This window comes from Leucoraja erinacea, chromosome 3 (genome assembly GCF_028641065.1).
Source record: "Leucoraja erinacea ecotype New England chromosome 3, Leri_hhj_1, whole genome shotgun sequence".
Taxonomy (NCBI): Eukaryota; Metazoa; Chordata; class Chondrichthyes; order Rajiformes; family Rajidae; genus Leucoraja; species Leucoraja erinaceus.
The window spans coordinates 9,064,196-9,080,890 of record NC_073379.1 but is presented as its reverse complement, the minus strand read 5'-3'; the positions used below and the strand labels follow the sequence as shown (position 1 = coordinate 9,080,890).

Genomic DNA, 16,695 nt, shown 5'->3' with positions numbered 1-16,695 from the left:
ACTCTACCGCTGCGCCACCTGCATCTCTATACTAAACTAAAAAACATTGCTATGATGGAAATCAAACAGCAGCAGAACCAGGTTCTTTTAACAGCCACTTTTCCAACAAAAGACAACGTCGTTAGGTTTTCGCTGTTCAAACACCCTGAACCAGGTGAGTTTTAGAATAGCATTCAATTCTGGCTCCACTCCCTTATATTGCACCTATTAATATAGGTCAAACAGACTACACCTTATATTTAGTTTTGAATCTTATCGTGGAAACAGGTCTGTGTGTTTATTTAATGCCATGGTGATGATATTAAAACAGGAAATTGGTTTAATCTCCTCTATTACCACTTTGTAACAAAAAACAAATGAAATATTCAGGCCTATTGCAAAATAAAATGAAGTGTAAAAAAGCACACCTCCTGTACAGATTCATGGGCCTGTCCCACTTACGCAACTTTTTCGGTGACTGCTGTCACCCTTCAAAGGTCGTTGCAGGTCGCTGAAATTTTTCAACATGTTGAACATCCAGCGGTGACCAGAAAGATGCTACGACTCTTTGGGCGACTGAGGAGACGACGCACGACCATACAGGCGACATGTCGCGGGGTGAAGCCTGTATGGTCGTGAGCAGTCGCCCAAAGAGTGGTACCTTGTTCTGGTCGTCGCTGGGTTTTCAACATGTTGAACATTTTCGGCGACCTGCAACGACCTATGACGGGTGCCGGCAGTCGGCTAAAATGTCGCGTAAGTGGGACAGGCCCTTTAGGGACAGTTTCTTCCCAGCTGATATCAGGCAACTGAACCATCCTATCAACAACCAGAGAGCAGTCCTGAGCTGCTATCTATCTACCTCATTGGAGACCCTCGGACTATCCTTGATTGGACTTTATCTTGCTCTGAACATCATTCACGTTATTCCCTTTTTCATGTATCTGTACACTGTAAATGGATCGATTGTAATCATGCATTGTCTTTCAGTTGACTGGTTAGCACACAACAAAAGCTTTTCACTGTACCTCAGTACACGTGACAATAACCAAACTCATAAACTCTAGAAATCCCTCCTTGCCTCTTTCCTAAAAGAACATCCTTTTATTCTGAGGCTGCGATCTCTGGTCCTGGACCAGGGGATCGGCAACCTACGGCCCTCGGGCCGGATGCGGCCCGTAACCCGACATCATCCGGCCCGCAGACTCCCGTCATCTCCAGTACAAACCCGGGCCCGAGGCCGCGGTGCCCAGGCGCGGTGACACAAGGGGGGCCTGCGCTGACGGCCGCAGTGTCGGAGCCGCCGAGCGCCGAGGTCTGGCTGTACCTGCGCAAAGCCGCGGGCACGGCCACGCACCTTCTGTGTCTGGGCTTCACTGTCGGGATCGGGGTTGTCAATAGGCCGGGGACGAGTGAGTGTGAGTATTTGAGTCACTGCCAAGGCAATGGTCCATAGGTGCGCCATGTTGGTGAGCGCCCATAACTAGGGGCAGTGCTCCGTTCCGGGTGGCGTCCTCGAAGGGCCGTGATCTATGTGAACACGTGATTTGATGCCTGCCATCCGGGGCGGGGTGGGGGCGGGATCCATGTGTACACGTGATAGATGTGGCCCGCCATCCCCTCACAGACATGCGTCCCGGCCCCTATTGCAGAACAAGGTTGCCCACCCCTGTCCTAGACTCTCGCACTTGTGGGAACATCCTCTCCACGTCCGCTCCATCCAAGCGTTTCACTATTCTATGCCCACAACCATGCTCTGTTGAAGTTCATTTCCAACAAATACCTTGTGGCAACTCCACTCCTTGTCTGGCTCAATATATTAATCCGATTCACATCTGCAAACCGTACGCGCTCCACATTCCGAAACATCTCCCCCAAAATATTCCAAGAGGACTAGAATACAAAAACAGGGATGTGAAGCGGAGCTCAATAAGGCGCTTGTCAGGCCGCATTTGTAATATTGTGAGCAATTTTTCCCCCCAATCATAGGAAGGATATACTGACGCCGGAGAGGGTCCAGAGGAGGTTTACGAGAATGATCCCAGGAATGAGTGGGTTAACCTATGAAGAGCGTTTGACGGCACTGGGCCTGGGGTTTAGAAGAATGAGGGGAGAACCTCATCAAAATGGACCGAACAGTGAAAGGCTTGGATAAAGTGGATGTGGAGAGGATGTTTCCACTGGTGGGAGAGTCTAGGACTCGAGGACACAGCTTCAGAATTAAAGGACGTTCCTTTAGGAAGGAGATGAGGAGGAATTTCTACAAGGGAGGAAAATTCTACAAAGGCCAGAAGTACAAGCCTTTGGATCTGCGACCCAAGAAGGCACGGGCCAGGCGCTGGCGACTAAACAAACACGAGGAGAGTATGAAGACGAAGAAACTGCAGAGGGAAGACGTCTGTACCCCATGCGCAAATACGATGTGAAAGCTTAAATGTTCACATACAGGTCTCATTCAATTAAATTAAAAATTAGTCAGAGGGTGGTGAATCTGTGGAATTCATTGCCACAGAAGGCTGTGGAGGCCAAGTCAATGGATATTTTTAAGACAGAGGTAGATAGATTCTCGATTCATATGGGTGTCAGAGGCTATGGAGAGAAAGTAGGAGAATGGGGTTCGGAGGGAGAGATAGATCACCCATGGTTGAATGGCGGAGTAGACTTGATGGGCCGCGTGGCCAAATTCTGCTCCTATCACTTATCAACACAAAAATGGGTGGTTAATGGCAAGTCAATCTGAGACAGATGCTTTTCTTACCTGCAAGTTAAACGTGACCCTGTAGTCCGAACAGTTCCTGACTTGGAGTGGGTGACATACGGGATAAGGGCGACCTTCCTGTCAAATGTAGGGGTCCGTGTCTGTCCTGGATAGTCGCTGTAAAGGTTAAGGAGAATCACATTGACGAGTAGAACATTGGAATTAGATTGGATTGGAATCTTCCAAACAATAATAGACAATAGACAATAATAGACAATAGACAATAGGTGCAGGAGTAGGCCATTCAGCCCTTCGAGCCAGCACCGCCATTCATGGCTGATCATCCACAATCAGTAGCCCGTTCCTGTCTTCTCCCCATATCCCCTGCCTCCACTATCTTTAAGAGCCCTATCTAGCTCTCTCTTGAAAGTATCCAGAGAACCAGCCTCCACCGCCCTCTGAGGCAGAGAATTCCACAGACTCGCAACTCTTTGTGAGAAAAAGTGTTTCCTCGTCTCTGTTCTAAATGGCTTACCGCTTATTCTTAAACTGTGGCCCCTGGTTCTGGACTCCCCCAAAATCGGGAACATGTTTCCTGCCTTTAGCGTGTCCAAGCCCTTAGAAATCTTATATGTTCCCCTCTCATCGTTCCAAACTGAATTACTGTATCCACCGCTCCTGTATATCGGCGAGACCAAGCGCAGGCTCGGCGATCGTTTCGCTGAACACCTCCGCTCAGTCCGCCTAAACCTACCTAAACTCTTTAACTTCCCCTCCCATTCTCACGTTGACCTTTCTGTCCTGGGCCTCCTCCATTGTCAGAGTGAAGCGCAACGCAAATTGGAGGAACAGCACCTCATATCTCGCTAGGGTAGTTTACACCCCAGCGGTATGAACATTGACTTCTCTAGCTCTTGCTTTCCCTCTCTCTCCATCCCTCCCCCTTCTCAGTTCTCCAACTAGTTTCACTGCCCTCCTGATTACATATTACCGATTGTCTGCCTCGTTGTCTCCTTCCCCTCAGATCCATTCTACATTTTCCTTGACTTTCGTCCCCTTTGATGGCTCATTTTCACACCTCACCCTTCCATGTCTATATGTTTCCCTCACCCCCTGACTCTCAGTCTGAAGAATGGTCTCAGCCCGAAACGTCACCCATTCCCCCTCTCCAGAGATGCTGCCTGTCCCGCTGAGTTACTCCAGCATTTTGTGTCAATCTTCAGTGTAAACCAGCATCTGCAGTCCCATCCTACATATTTTAACCATAGCCAGTCGGTGACTGTACCAGGCGCTTTTATTCCTTCTTTCTGAGCGGATAAAAATAATTTATTTTAGAGTCGTAGAGTGATGCAGTGTGGAAACAGTCCCAAATGTTAAAAGTTTCTTAAATGTTGTGATATTACTTGCATCAACTACCTCCTCCGGCAGCTCATTCCATACACCCACCACCCTTTGTAGAAAAAAGTTATCCCTCGGGTTCAATAGACAATGGACAATAGGTGCAGGAGTAGGCCATTCAGCTCTTCGAGCCAGCACCGCCATTCAATGTGATCATGGCTGATCATCCCCAATCAGTACCCCGTTCCTGCGTTCTCCCCATATCCCCTAATTCCGCTCTCTTTAAGAGCCTTCTTGAAAGCATCCAGAGAACCTGCCTCCACCGCCCTCTGAGGCAGAGAATTCATTCATTCAGTCATTCATTCATTCACACTGCATCACTCTACGACTCTAAAATAAATTATTTTTATCCGCTCAGTGGAAATTAATATCAAGCTTAGAATAGTACAGCCCAGGAACAGGTCCTTCGGCCCACAATGTCTGTGCCGAACATGATGTCGCTAATCTCCTCTACCTGCCTCTGACCCACATCCCTCCATTCTCTGCCCCTAAAGCCCCTAAATGCCACTATCGTATCTGCCTCCACCCCTGGCAGAGTATTGCAGGCACCCAACGCCCTTTGTGTAAAAAAAAAACTTGCCCTTCATTTCTCCTTCAAACTTTGCCTCTCTCACCTTAAAGTCGTAATGCCATCGAGTCTTTGACATTTCCATCCTGGTTCTGACTGACTACCGTATCAACGCCTTTCAGGAATCCTCTAAACCAGAGGAGGTTTACAAGAATGATCCCAGGAATAATTGGTTGCCACTGTATGTCATGTTGTCACTTGCGGGTGGAGCACCAAGGCAAATTCCTTGTATGTGAATACTTGGCCAATAAACTTATTCATGCATTCATTCATTCATTCTTTCAATTCATTCATTCATTCATCATTATTCATTTATTCATGCATTCATTCATTCATTCAATAGACAATAGGTGCAGGAGTAGCCCATTCAGCCCTTCGAGCCAGCACAGCCATTCAATGTGATCATGGCTGATCATCCCCAATCAGTACCCCGTTCCTGTCTTCTCCACATATCCCCTGACTCCGCTATTTTTAAGAGCCCTCGTGAAAGCATCCAGAGAACCTGCCTCCACCGCCCCATGGGGCAGAGAATTCATTCATTCATTCATATGGTGAGCATTTAAAGACACTGGGCCTGTACTCGCTGGAGTTTAGAAGGGTGAGGGAAACCTCATTGAAACGTACAGAATAGTGAAACAGCACACTAGCACCATCCCACACACTAGGGACAATTTGCAATTTTATTGAAGCCCACAAACCTGTACGTCTTTGGAGTGTGGGAGAAAACCGGATCACCCGGAGTGGAGGCCAATGAGAGTTTTGATGCAGACATATAAAGAGATGATAGCAGTGGGGAGGGAATAGGGGGGGGAATAGCATGTTCCATAACCTCAGAATAAATGGACACTATTAGAATGGAGGGGGAATTTTTTTAGCCAGAGGGCGGTGAATCTGTGGAATTCATTGCCACAGAAGGCTGTGGAGGCCAAGTCAATGGATATTTTTTAAGGCAGAGATAGATAGATTCTTGATTAGCATGGGTGGCAGGGGTTATGGGGAGAAGGCAGGAGAATGGGGTTAAGAGGGAAAGATAGATCAGCCATGATTGAATGGCGGAGTAGACTTGATGGGCCGAATGGCCAAATTCTTCTCCTATCACTTTTGACCTTCTGAAGCTGCGGAGAAACCTAAGGATGGACAACAAATGCCAGTATTGCGAGCAACAACTGCAACTTGTGGACTAATGAGTTAAGCATTAGAAATGCCGTCCTGTGTTTTAAGATCATGGGACAGGATCCAGGGAATCACCAGCACTGAAGATACATTGTTCACGACTAAAGAACTTCTAAAGTAGTTCTACAGACATGTTGCTTTTGTGTGGACACATTTTTGAAGTGTTTCCAAGATTTTTCTTGTATGTGAAACTGTCCAATAACAATGACACAAGCAACTGTAGGTGCTGGAATCTTGAACAAAACACAAAGTGCTGGAGGAACTCAGCAGGTCAGGCAGCATCTTATTTTTGTTCAGAGATGCAATGTTGGAAACAGGCCCTTCGGCCCAATCAGTCTGTGTCGACCTGATCACTATGGCATGATATTAACCCACAAAATATTTCATATCTGAATATGATATATGAATATCCAAAGAGTATCTGGAGAAAGGTTCTTGTTTTAGTTATAGAGATCGTTCATGGAAACAGGCCATTCGGCCCACCGAGTCAGCGCCGACCAGCGATCGCAGCACACACTCGTTCTATCCCACACACAGATAATTTACAGAAGCCAATTAATCTACAACCCTGCACGTCTTTGGAAGTGGGAGAAACCGGAGCACCCGGAGAAAACCCACGCGGGTCACGGTGAGTACCTACAAACTCTGTACAGACAGCACCCGTACTCAAGATCGAATCAGAGGCCTGAGCCACTGAGTTCCTCCAGCAATTTGACTTTTGTCCAAAAACTGACGCAGGCAAACTAAATATTTAAATGTTTTTGCCTTTATTTTGTAAAATCTCGCTCCAATTTCCCAGCTGCCGAACATCTTGTCAATTTTAAGTTTGAAACAATATAAAACAGACATGTCAATGAGTCACACATTAAATGCCATTGTTTATCTTAGTTTAAAAATGCAGCTATTTGCATTTTTAAATATGGACTGCCCAGAAATTCAAATACTTAAGTCTCTTCGTGTTTGATCTTATTGTGTTTGTGTTAAATCTTATTGTGTATTGTGTGTTCTTCTTAATTGTTTCGCTGCTGGCAAATTCATTTCATTGCACCTTCTGGATGTAAGTGACGAATGAAATTGACTTTGACTTGTGTTCTTCATAACACTGCTATTTGCCAGCATCATAGAAGATAGAGCAGAATGGTGCAGCACAAGAACAGGGCCTTGTACTTCTTCTTCTTTCGTGTCCATCATCCATGTTTCAAATGTTGGGCCAGGTTCTTGCACGGTGGGCAGCCTTCTCGTTAGCCACCGCTAGATCTTCCAGGCAGCATTGTTCACCGAGAAGTGGCCATCTTAGTAAAGGGGCTGTCCCATTTGGGGCACCTAATTGGCGAGTTTAGAAGAGTTTGAAAAAATGACATGTTGAAGACCGTCTTCGACTATGCTTGGAGGATGTGGAATTGATATGGGTAGAGTTGCGAAACACTAAGGGGCAGAAAGCGCTAGTGGGAGTTGTGTACAGGCTACCTAACAGTAGTAGTGGAGTTGGGGATGGCATCAAACAGGAAATTAGAAATGCGTGCAACAAAGGTAAAACAGTTATAATGGGTGACTTCAAACTACATATAGATTGGGTGAATCAAATTGGCAAGGGTGCTGAGGAAGAGGATTTCTTGGAATGTATGTGGGATAGTTTTCTAAACCAACATGTAGAGGTACCAACGAGAGAGCAGGCAATTCTAGACTGGGTATTGAGTAATGAGGAAGGGTTAGTTAGCAGTCTTGTTGTGCGTGGCCCCTTGAGCAAGAGTGACCATAATATGGTTGAGTTCTTCATTAGGATGGAGAGTAACATTGTTAATTCAGAAACAAGGGTCCTGAACTTAAAGAAAGGTAACTTTGAGGGTATGAGACGTGAATTGGCCAAGATAAATTGGCAATTGATTCTTAAAGGGTTGACGGTGAATATGCAATGGAAGGCATTTAAAGACTGCATAGATGAACTACAACAATTGTTCATCCCAGTTTGGCAAAAGACTAAATCAGGGAAGGTAGTGCATCCGTGGATAACAAGGGAAATCAGGGATAGTATCAAAACAAAAGATGAAGCATACAAATTAGCCAGAAAAAGCAGTCTACCAGAGGACTGGGAGAAATTCAGAGTCCAGCAGAGGAGGACAAAAGGCTTAATTAGGAAAGACAAACTGTCAGGGAACATAAAAACTGACTGCAAATGTTTTAATAGATATGTGAAGAGAAAAAGATTAGTTAAAACAAATGTAGATCCCTTGCAGTCAGAAACAGGTGAATCATGGGGAACAAAGACATGGCAGACCAATTGAATAACTACTTTGGTTCTGTCTTCACTAAGAAAGACATAAATAATCTGCCGGAAATAGCAGGGGACCGGGGGTCAAATGAGATGGAGGAACTGAGTGAAATCCAAGTTAGCCGGGAAGTGGTGTTAGGTAAATAGAATGGGTTAAAGGCCGATAAATCGCCCAGGGCCAGAGGCTGCATCTCAGAGTACTTAAGGAAGTAGCCCCAGAAATAGTGGATGCATTAGTAATAATCTTTCAAAACTCTTTAGATTCTGGAGTAGTTCCTGAGGATTGGAGGGTAGCTAATGTAACCATACTTTTTAAAAAGGGAGGGAGAGAGAAAACGGGGAATTACAGACCAGTTAGTCTAACTTCGGTAGTGGGGAAACTGCTAGAATCGTTTATTAAAGATGGGATAGCAGCATATTTGGAAAGTGGTGAAATCATTGGACAAAGTCAGCATGGATTTATGAAAGGTAAATCATGTCTGACGAATCTTATAGAATTTTTCGAGGATGTAACTAGTAGAGTGGATAAGGGAGAACCAGTGGATGTGTTATATCTGGACTTTCAGAAAGCTTTCGACAAGGTCCCACATAAGAGATTTGTATACAAACTTAAAGCACATGGTTTTGGGGGTTCAGTATTGATGTGGATAGAGAACTGGCTGGCAGACAGGAAGCAAAGAGTAGGAGTAAACGGGTCCTTTTCACAATGGCATGCAGTGACTAGTGGGGTACCGCAAGGCTCAGTGCTGGGACCCCAGCTATTTACAATATGTATTAATGATTTGGACGAGGGAATTGAATGCAACATCTCCAAGTTTGCGGATGACACGAAGCTGGGGGGCAATGTTAGCTGTGAGTAGGATGCTAGGAGGCTGCAAGGAGGAGCTTGGATAGGCTGGGTGAGTGCACAAATGCATGGCAGATGTAGTATAATGTGGATAAATGTGAGGTTATCCATTTTGGTGGCAAAAACAGGAAAGTAGGCTATTATCTGAATGGTGGCCGATTAGGAAAAGCGGAGACCTGGGTGTCATGGTACACCAGTCATTGAAAGTAGGCAAATGGTATGTTAGCATCATAGCAAAAGGATTTGAGTATAAGAGCAGGGAGGTTCTACTGCAGTTGTACAGGGTCTTGGTGAGACCACACCTGGAGTATTGCGTACAGTTTTGGTCTCCTAATCTGAGGAAAGACATTCTTGCCATAGAGGGAGTACAGAGAAGGTTTACCAGACTGATTCCTGGGATGTCAGGACTTTCCATGAAGAAAGACTGGATAGACTCGGCTTGTACACGCTAGAATTTAGAAGATTGAGGGGGGATCTTATAGAAACTTACAACATTCTTAAGGGGTTGGACAGGCTAGATGCAGGAAGATTATTCCCGATGTTGGGGAAGTCCAAAACAAGAGGTCACAGTTTAAGGATAAGAGTCTTTTAGGACTGAGATGAGAAAATCATTTTCTACACAGAGAGTGGTGAATCTGTGGAATTCTCTGCCACAGAAGGTAGTTGAGGCCAGTTCATTGGCTAGATTTAAGAGGGAGTTAGATGTGGCCCTTGTGGCTAAAGGGATCAGGAGGTATGGAGAGAAGGCAGGTATGGGATATTGATTTGGATGATCAGCCATGATCATATTGAATGGCGGTGCAGGCTTGAAGGGCCGAATGGCCTATTCCGGCACCTATTTTCTATGTTTCTAGTCTGAACTAAACTGAACTCAGCAAGATGCCAAGTTAAACTGATCTCCACTGCCTGCATGTGAACCATATCCTTCCATTCCTTACATACGATACTGTTCTATCATCTATCTAAATATGGTTTGCCATGTTCTGTTGAAGGGTGTTTTTTTTTTTTTTTTAAATGCTTAGCTGGAGCCCTGAAATATAAACAGAAACTGCAGGAAACACAATGCAGATCTTCCAATACAGAGCTTGGAACAGTACAGTGCAGGAACAGGCCCTTCGTCCCACAGTGCTTGTGCTGCACATGGTGCCAAGTTAAGGGCCTGCCCCACTTGGCGATTTTTTCAGCGACTGCCGGCATCATTGACCAACATATCAGGTCACCGAAAAAGTCGCGGCGTGATGACGTATTGACGCGCGGTGTTTCCTCAAGTGTCGCAACGTATTTTTGGTCGCCGCTGGATTTTGAAATGTTCAAAATCTTTTGGCGACCCTGATATGACGCCGGCAGTCGCCGAAAAAATCGGCAAGTGGGACTGGCCCTTTAAACTATTCTTATCTGCCTGCACGTGATCCATATCACTCCATTCCCCGCATATCCTTGTGTCTATCTAAAAGCCTCTTAAACGCCACTATCGTGTCTGCCTCCACCACCACCCCTGGCAGCGCGTTCCAGGCACCCACTACCTCTGACACATAAAAATTGGACATCCCGCAAATCTCCTTTAAACTTTGCCTCTGTCACCTTAAGTAAAGTCATAAGGTAATCGGGAATAGGAGCGGAATTCGCCATTCGGCCCATCAAGTCTACTCCGCCATTCAATTATGGCTGATCCATCTCTTCCTCCCAGCCCCATTCTCCTGCCTTCTCCCCATAACCTCTGACACCCAATACTAATCAAGAATCTATCTATCACTGCCTAAAAATTATCCATTGACCTGGCCTCCACAGTCCCTGTGGCAATGAATTCCACAGATTCACCACCCTCTTACTAAAGAAATTCCTTTTCATCTCCTTCCTAAAGGAATGTTCTTTAATTCTGAGGCTACGACCTCTGGTCCGAGACTCTGCCACTAGTGGAAACATCCTCTCCACATCCACTCTTTCCAGGCCTATGGCTATGTTATGGCTGTGGCTATGGATGAATGCTATGGCCTTTAGAAATTTCCCCCGTGAGGAAAAGGTGTGAACCAATAAAATCACAAAACATTGCACATGTAATACTGGAATCTAGGAGGTGAGCCAATATATTAACCATTGAGGGTAAAATTATTGAATACGACACCAATATGATCTCAATGCAACCTCATCTATTGCATTCGCTGCTCTCGGTGTCAGCTGCTCTACATCGGTGAGACCAAGCATGTTTGGCGATCACTTCGCCCAACACCTCCCCTCAGTTCACACTAACCAACCTGATCTCCTGGTTGACCGACCCAGCACTTCAACTCCCCCTCACATTCCCAATCCGACCTTTCTGTCCTGGGCCTCCTCCATGGCCAGATTGAGTCCCACCGTAAATTGGAGGAGCAGCGTCTCATATTCCGCTTGGGCAGTTTACACCCCAGCGGTATGAACATTGATTTCTCCAATTTCAGGTAGTCCTTCCTCCCTCCTTCCCCTCCCCTTCGCAGCTCTCCCACAGCCCACTGTCTCCAACTCTCCCTTTCTTCTTCCCGCTCCCCCCAACCCCCACATCAGTCTGATGAAGGGTCTCGACCTGAAACGTCACCTATTAATTCGGACCATAGATGCTGCCTCACCCGCTGAGTTTCTCCAGCATTTTTGTCTACCAATATGATCTGGTATTTAAATAGCAGTGTGAACACAGTGCTTCATAGGTGTGTTATCAAGCTGAATGTGACCTAGAGACATTCAAGAACAAGCTAGGTGTTAAAGATTCAATGATACATGAATGTATCTAGGTGCAGTGAAATGCTTTATATGGCATCCAACCAGGTAACATCGTACAGCAGACCTCACCTACTGCACAAGAGTCGCCATATATCTGACACCGACAAAGCTACAAATGTTCACTGAACAGTCCTATCTACTGCCTATCCCCACACCTTGCAACAAACACCCCTCCACACCCGCCTGGTCCCCGCCTCATTCTCTGCGGCCCCCGACAGTTTCTCTCGACGGCCCCCTCCTCCATTAAGAATGAGGTCTTAAATTCGGAAAGAGACTCCGTAGTTCAGGAAGAGGCTCCAGAACTTGGCTTTTCGGAGGAGCGGTTGGCATTTGCATTCCCCGAGGAAAGCAGGCGTGGATTGTATACAAAGGATTGTTAAACTTGGAGCCGGTGTGAGGTTTGGGAGATTAGGGTTGAACATGACTTGGTGTCAGTTCGGACAGAGGCAGCATCTGAAATCTTTTTTTCCCCCAGGGTGGAAATGCCCGACACTGGAGAGCATGGTTTATAAGGTGAGAAGGGGAAAGTTTAACGGATGTGTGCGGGGCAAGATTTTTTACACAGAGGGTGTGGTTAATACAGAGCAAGATTTCTCTTCAAATAGAAGAAATCAGAACCTTTCTACCCCAGGGTGGAAATGTCAAAGACTCGAGAGCAGGGCTTTAAGGTGAGATGGGCAAAGTTGAAAGGAGATGTGTGATCATAAATTCAGAAGGTCATAAGTGATAGGAGTAGAATTAGGCCATTCGGCCCATTGAGTCCACCCCGCCATTCAATCATGGCTGGTCTATCTCTCCCTCCTAACCCCATTTTCCTGCATTCTCCCCGTAACACCTGACACCCGCACTAATCAAGAAGTTACCGTTTTCATGAGCTGTGCTTGCTGTGAGGAATGTCAATAGACAATAGGTGCAGGAGTAGGCCATTGAGCCAGCACCGACCGCCATTCAATGTGATCATGGCTGATCATCCACAATCAGTACCCCGTTCCTGCCTTCTCGCCATATCCCTGGACTCCGCTATCTTCAAGAGCCCTATCTAGTTCTCTTTTGAAAGTATGTGGGGTTAATGTTTTACACAGAGGGTGGTGGGTGCCTGGAACGCGCTGCCAGGGGTGGTGGTGGAGGCAGATATGATAGTGGCATTTGTGAGGCTTTTGGATAGGTACATTCATATACAAGAAAAGGGTGGCACGGTGGCGCAGCGTTAGAGTTGCTGCCTTACAGCGCCAGAGACCAGTGTGCAATCCTGACTATGGATGCTGTCTGGACAGAGTTTGTACGTTCTCCCTGTGGCCGCGTAGGTTTTCTCCGAGACCTTTGGTTTCCTCCCACTCTCCAAAGACATAGAAACATAGAAAATAGGTGCAGGAGTAGGCCATTCAGCCCTTCGAGCCTGCACCGCCATTCAATATGATCATGGCTGATCATCCAACTCAGTATCCTGTACCTGCCTTCTCTCCATACCCCCTGATCCCTTTAGCCACAAGGGTCACATCTAACTCCCTCTTAAATATAGCCAATGAACTGGCCTCAACTACCTTCTGTGGCAGAGAATTCCACCGATTCACCACTCTCTGTGTGAAAAATGTTTTTCTCATCTCGGTCCTAAAAGACTTTCCCCTTACCCTTAAACTGTGATCCCTTGTTCTAGACTTCCCCAACATCAGGAACAATCTTCCTGCATCTAGCCTGACCAACCCCTTAAGAATTTTCTAAGTTCCTAATCTTCTAAATTCTAGCGAGTACAAGCCGAGTCTATCCAGTCTTTCTTCATATGAAAGTCCTGCCATCCCAGGAATCAGTCTGGTGAACCTTCTCTATACTCCCTCTATGGCAAGAATGTCTTTCCTCAGATTAGGAGACCAAAACTGTATGCAATACTCCAGGTGTGGTCTCACCAAGACCCTGTACAACTGCTGTAGAATCTCCCTGTTCCTATACTCAAATCCTTTTGCTATGACTGCTAACATACCATTCGCTTTCTTCACTGCCTGCTGCACCTGCATGCCCACTTTCAATGACATACAGGTTTGTAGGTTAATTGCCTTGGTGGCTGTGTACATTGTCTCTAGTGTGTGTAGGATGGTGTGCGGGGATCACGGGTCGGTTGGCCTAAGGACTTCTAATAAAAATATTATTTAAATTTTTTTTTTTTTTTTAAAAGAACCTTTTCAGAACTTTAGAATCCACATAAAAGTAATCATTGTCTATTATTGATGCTGTATTAACAAATTGGGTGACAATGTAGTTAAAATTGTCTGTAATTTTGCAGCTGACTCCTAAATCAGTGGTATACTGGACAGTGTGGAAGCCTACGTAAGTTTGCAAAATAAAACGGGGTGGCACGGTGGAGAGCAGCGGTAGAGTTGCTGCCTCACAGCGCCAGAGACCCGGGTTCTATCCTGACTACGGGTGCTGTCTGCACAGAGTTTGTACGTTCTCCCCGTGGGTTTTCCCCGGGTGCTCCGGTTTCCAGCCGCACTCCAACGACGTACAGATTTGTCGGTTAAACGACTTTTGTAAATTGTCCCTCGTGTGTAGGATTGAACTAGTTAGTGTAAAGGGGATCGCTGGTCGATGCGGACTCGGTGGGCCAAAGAGCCTATTTCCGCGCTGTATCTCTAAACCAAAAACTAAACTAAGGCAGGAACAGGGTACTGATAGGGGATGATCAGCCATGATCACATTGAATGGCGGCGCTGGCTCGAAGGGCCGAATGGCCTACTCCTGCACCTATTGTCTATAACAGCTGGGAAGAAACTGTCCCTGAATCTGGACCCCATCCCTTCTCTCCAGAGATGCTGCCTGACCCGCTGAGTTACTCCAGCACTCTGTGTCTGTCTTCGGTGTAAACCAGCACCTGCAGTTCCTTCCTACACACTGTGTTGCACTTTTGTTCGATGTTTGCATTTTTCTTTCTGGCGTGGAGATCTCAACACTTACAAACAAGCTGCACTCTGAACAAGATGATCCAATTAAACATTTTTTTTTTCGCACTTAAAATTTGATTGATAAAAACGAAATCAGATTCCTGCATGTCGGCATTTCCCTAAGCGAGCCCTCTTGACAACATTGACATGTTTTTTTTGCAGCAAAGATATAATTCTGGGAATTATGTAACGAAACCCGCCCCCTGACCATGGGCTACAGGAGGCGCCAGGCACCCAATCCCTGCCGCCCCATTGGCTACCCACATCGCCAATCACAGATCCCGGCACCCCCATTGGCTGGCGGCCTGGCCCAAAGCCCGCCCACATCTCTTACAGAAGGCGGAAGTAAATTCACTAAAAAAAAACCTGATTCAACCCAAATAAAAAGTTAAAATCCCCCCCAAAAAATAAATTGCTGCTGCACCCCACCTTTTTTTGTTGTTGCTGCAATGCTAATCGATCTACGCACCTTATATGCAGAATCTATTTCTAGATTTACATCAGGTTTAAGAGAATGTAGTCCTATAAATATATCTTGACGCAACTCTAGTGCAATGTAAAACATCTTTACATACTTCACTCTCTGGTCGTTTAATACGGCCCCATTTATAATCTTATCATTATCAATATTCTATGTAGTGTCTGTGCACAAACTGAGACGCAATAAACCCGAAAATGTCATCGCCCCTCCATGTTTCAATCCACATACTTCATATATATGTATATATATATATATGTACACACACAAATATATATTTCAACCGTACAACCTTCAACTCTTGTTCTATATCACACTAACCCGGCTCTACCAGTTTAGTTACGGGCGATACCTTGTTGTCTCATTTTTAATCCTCTAAACTCCCTAAATAATCCACCATTATTTTGTTGAGGGGGGGGGGGGGGGGTAGAGAGGAGAAAAAAAAACATGTTGCGTGATCGGCGATCGTCCAAGTTCCACATTAATGAACAGCAAGTTGTTTTGCGTAAGTGTTTGTGCTAAAAACGAAACTAAAACTACAAGACAAAAAAAAATATCCGCGCAAAAGTTAGAAGCACTTTTCCTTTTACTTTTGCAGAGGCGCTGACCCGTCAGGTTTTTTTTTAAGGAACAACAATCATTTCTTATCTCTGCTATCATCGTATATATATAGAGATTTTTTTTCAAAATAAAATTGAATGCATTCCGTATTTTTTTGGCTCGTTACCTCCAAGTGCCCACTTCCAAATGAGTCCCGGGCTTTAATACAGTCCAAAGGGAAAGCGCAAGTCGCCACTCCTGTCACTTGCAGAATTAGAACGAAAGTAAAAGAAGAGGGCCGGGAGACTGGAAATTTCCCCCCGCTTGCTGATTTGTTTTCTTGTTTCTTCCTCTGCATTTACACCATCGCCTGGGCGGGACCCAGATCACTGACTGCGGAAGTCTTTCGCAAACTTTCATTGGTCTCTCCCGCAAATTCATTTTCAGTTTTCACTTCCCTGTTCGCCGGCAGGCGAGGGCGTGAAAGACGGTGCTCCAAGCCCCGTCGCCTGCTTGTGCTTCCCCTTAGATAGACACAAAAGTAACTCAGCGGGGCAGACAGTATCTCTGTAGAGGAGGAATATATATATATATATATATATATAGGTGTGGCGCTTCAGGACGAGACCCGTCTTCTCCGGGCTGATCATTTTGTGTCTATCTTCGGTTTCATTCCATGCAGCCCGTCAGTCTGCACTTCCTCCTCCTCCGACGACGCGCATTTCGTCAGCTCTCTCCCCGTCAGTTTCGCCCATGTAACAATATCGCAGCGAAGAGATGCTGCTGTCTGTCGAGCCGGAAAGGGCGCAGAGAGGATTTACGAGGACGCTGGCCGCCGGGACTCGAGGGAAGGGCCTGTTTTGACAGGAGAACCTACTACACAAGGCGAGATTAGCAAGTTTGCAGATGGTACTAAAATATAGTGAAGATGGTTGTGAAAAAAACATTACAGCAGGAATCTTGTTGGCCAGGTGGGCTGAGGAGTGGTTGATGGAATTTAATGCAGAGAAGTGTGAGGTGTTGCATTTCCGAAAGTCTTAACACAGGCAGGACCAACATGG

At 45.9% G+C, this 16,695-nt stretch overlaps 1 protein-coding gene across 2 annotated transcripts in view; it reads right to left on the bottom strand.

Annotated features, from left to right (window-relative positions):
* The window catches only part of irf2b (interferon regulatory factor 2b), a 42,529-nt gene extending 26,035 nt beyond the window's left edge, over positions 1 to 16,494 (bottom strand). The window contains exons 1-2 of one of the 2 annotated variants that reach the window (XM_055632034.1): positions 15,822 to 16,494; positions 2,738 to 2,854 (exon numbers count right to left, since the gene is read on the bottom strand). The gene's annotated coding sequence lies outside the window, so the exon portion shown is untranslated. The remainder of the gene's footprint in view (positions 1 to 2,737; positions 2,855 to 15,821) is intronic. The other variant, XM_055632035.1, reaches the window with a different exon arrangement.
* Between the last annotated feature and the right edge of the window lie 201 nt (positions 16,495 to 16,695).